Source organism: Lucilia cuprina, chromosome 4, assembly GCF_022045245.1.
Source record: "Lucilia cuprina isolate Lc7/37 chromosome 4, ASM2204524v1, whole genome shotgun sequence".
Lineage (NCBI taxonomy): Eukaryota > Metazoa > Arthropoda > Insecta > Diptera > Calliphoridae > Lucilia > Lucilia cuprina.
This window is the reverse complement of record NC_060952.1, coordinates 13,241,840-13,245,730: the sequence shown is the minus strand read 5'-3', so window position 1 is coordinate 13,245,730 and position 3,891 is coordinate 13,241,840. Positions and strand designations below refer to the sequence as shown.

The 3,891-nt window shown below is 22.7% G+C and overlaps 1 protein-coding gene across 1 annotated transcript in view; it reads left to right on the top strand.

The window, feature by feature from the left end:
• Positions 1–873, top strand: part of LOC111681575 (guanylate cyclase soluble subunit beta-1) — a 61,872-nt gene extending 60,999 nt beyond the window's left edge. Inside the window, exon 11 of the mRNA XM_046950202.1 lies at positions 305–873. The gene's annotated coding sequence lies outside the window, so the exon portion shown is untranslated. The remainder of the gene's footprint in view (positions 1–304) is intronic.
• Positions 874–3,891: the final 3,018 nt, after the last annotated feature.

Genomic DNA, 3,891 nt, shown 5'->3' with positions numbered 1-3,891 from the left:
CTAGTCTATAGTCTAGTCTATAGTCTAGTCTATAGTCTAGTCTATAGTCTAGTCTATAGTCTAGTCTATATTCTAGTCTATAGTGTAGTCTATAGTCTAGTCTATAGTATAGTAATTTGCTATTACTTTTTTGAAAAATAAAAAAAATCGCAAATGGTATTGTTGGGAGAAAGACCAATATTGCCGTCTAATACAATGATCTATATATTTTTATCCGTTATAAGTATATATATATGTATGAAATACGTCCGTTCAAAGTACATAAATATTTATTAATAATAATTCTTTTCTCTTTTCTTTGCAGCAACGGACGTATTAAAATTGAGAATAATGGATATTTTCTTTATAAAAAAACACAAGTTAGAAGTTAAGTTTAAAAGTATAAAAATATATTAAATTTCAAAAAAACTCAACTGCCTTTAATCCCTTCATTTTAATACTTCCTGACATTCACACACACACATAAACTAACATAAGTACGCTTAAATGTATTAAAAATTACATAAGGATAACTTATATGTATATAAGCAATTCTGCTTACATAAGAGTTAAACGGAGTACAATGCATGTATTAAGAAGGGTTTTCAGCGGAAATGGGTATATAGGCGACTTTAGTATTATTAAAAACAGTAACCAAAAAATAATAATGTTATTGTTATTATTGAGATTGTTAAAAATATTTTGCAATTTGCATAAAATTTAAGCCTACTCTAACAGTATTTCTATAAACTTATATGGAAATCTGTATATTTATGACTAAAAATTGTTTACTATTATATTTTTCTTTCTTTTATTTTTATTTAAATTTTATTACTAATGGTTTCTCTAATAGTCTTTTTATATAAATAAAAATTTTATTAAAAAAAAAATAAAAAAGCACAATATTAAATTAGTTGTATTGAAAAATCTCTTAAACTTTTTACTGGACATTTGTAAATATTTAAACAAAAGACACCATAGAATTCCCTTTTTAATAAAATAAACAAAAACTTAAAACCTTTTGCAGTCATATAGAGCATTTCCAACAAAAAAATGAAAACAAATTATGTAAAGCAAATATTCTAATAAAAAGAAACTATTATATATTTTTAAAACCACAAAATAAATATATGATTTTTAAATAACACAACAAATTTTCTAATCCTCAAAACAAAAGGTTTGTAGTATAGTAAATGTGAACCAAGAACAAAAACTAAAGGCACCAAGATAATTATATACAAAAAACTATATATGAAAAAATAAATCAATAACAATATTTAAACATTTACTTATAAAAAAAGTTAAATAAAAATATTTAATTAAAAAATGTAAAAGCACATGCAAAAGATGAAATCGTTACAGTGGGATAGAAGTTTTGAAATTTGAAATATAAATTCTATTAACATGTATATTGGGGCATATAAATTTAATATGTTTTAAAAAAAAATCGTTTCGACTTCTTATTTGCATTATTCTTTTCTATGTAGTGTTAAAATTATTCTAGTCTTAAATTACTTTGAATTTTTTCCTTTTTTATCTATCAAATCTGAAATGTATCTTAACAGAAAATTTCATTTTACAACCATTCTCTTAAAAGTAAAAGATATACATACCTCTATACTATTTTTACCATCCCACTGTTTCAATCACTTAACCATATAAACCAAAAAATTCCAAATAAATATTTAATACCACAATTAAATAATCTATTAAGTATGTACCAAATCATGTATGTAACACAATATAGACCAATTGAACAATCTCTTAACTAAATACGAGTATAAAATTTAATATTTATTAACTACCTAACAACTACAACAAGAACAAAAAGTAATTTTAAATCTAATATAAATAAATCTTTGCTGAATTTCTAAACAAATAAACAAACAAAAACTAAAGTATCAGACAAAAAACTATAAAATTCTTATAAATACATAATGAACAGACAACAAAAAAAATATTTAATGAAAATCTATTGAAATATGTAACTGAAACTGAAAAATAGCTTTATAGTATTTTAAGTCTAAAGAAAATAAATATATATAAAAATGAAATCTTTAAAGTAAACAAATTAAATAATTAAAAAAAACTTATCTTAGATATTAAACAAAAAACCTATATAAACTTGATAAAAAAAGGAAATTTAATGTTGATGCTAGAACAACAGGCTTGGGGGGTAATGAGTTCATTAGATTTGAATGAATTGAAGCTTGACTAATAAAAATTACTTTTAATAGTAATTGAAATTTTGTAAATTATAATAAAAGTTCTCCCAATTACAATTTCTTTTGATTATAATTGAAAAAATTTCCAATTACAATTACATGAATTTTGTTCCTTTTATTTATTTGAAATTTATAATTAGAGTTACCTAAATTACAATTACAAGTAATTTTAATTGCAAAACTTTAATTACAATTACGATATATTGTAATTGCAAAACTTTAATTACAAGTAATTGTAATTGGATTCTGGTCAATTACACATTACAAGTAACTATAATTGAAAAAACTTCAATTATAAGTTATTGTAATTGGTTATTCCTCAATTACTCATTATTCAAGTAATTGTAATTTATCTTGTTATTAATTACTTAGTAGTCCTTACCACCATGCAGATAGAACAAGCTTACGGAATGTTAAAACTTGATTAATACTTTAAAAAAATTTTAATTTTAGCAACTTTCAACAATTTGGACGGTATTGTAAAAAAAAACGTTTGTACCAGTATATAACAATAAATGACCAACATTTTATTAACACACAAAATTCAAAAGCAAATTTTCATTTCTTATTTTATTAGTTTATGTTTTATATTGTTTGTATTTTCCCCAGTTTACTTCGTTGCGGGTGTAAGCTTAGTCAAAAACTAATTTCACAACTTTTAATATAATGATATTTTCGAGTTAAAAGTGATTGAAATCGGGCCATTACTTTGTCTAGCCCCCATACAAATAAGGCAATAAACAACTTAAACATTATATTATTAACAAAAAAATATATATGCATATACTACTCACTAGTGTAGGGTATCATATGGTTGGCCATGACTGACTATACATTCTTAATTTTTAAACAAATTTTGTAGATGAAATAATTTAATAAATTTTAATACATAAAGGATGTTTTGAAGCATCATCACTCTCTTTGTCTATATTTAGCATCCTGTTATCGATGAAACACTACCATACTCTACGCCATATCCTTGACGAACTCCAACTCACATTTTATAAGCTGAGAAACTTAGTGATAAGGTGTTCCGGGATAGATAGGTCCGTAGTGGAATTCAGGTGATAGCGAGGATTATAATCTTTAGTGTATTAAATGTGTCGTTACCATATACCTTATTGTTGGCATTTTTTGGTAAATTAACAACAGTACCAACATTTCGAAAATTCGCTATAAAAAATTTTATCGTCTTTGATAATATTCAGCCATTTAAACTATTTTTGCTAAAATTTTAGACAAAATACTTAATATGATGTACTTTTCTGTTTTTCACAATATCTATACATCTTTATTTATAAAATTTTATTTAATTATTCTCTAAAATATCTTAAATCTATTCATTGATATTTTAAAAAAATTTATGCAAAAATTTCATCTAAATATTTATCTATATACAATGTACATTACGATGCTTAAAATTAAAGCAAAAATTATTTTATAACTAACATCTACATACTCCCTATAAATATAGACACGTACTTACATATATATATTAAAACAATTTAGATAAATTAAATTTTTTTAGTATTAGATTTATAATATACTAAAAAGAACACAACCTCTAAATATATATAAATTAGGAAAAAAATATGACAGTGAAATGCAAATATTTAAAATTGTGTTAAATAAATACATACATATATTTATTAAATATAGAAAAGTAAATAAACCAATAAATAATGTA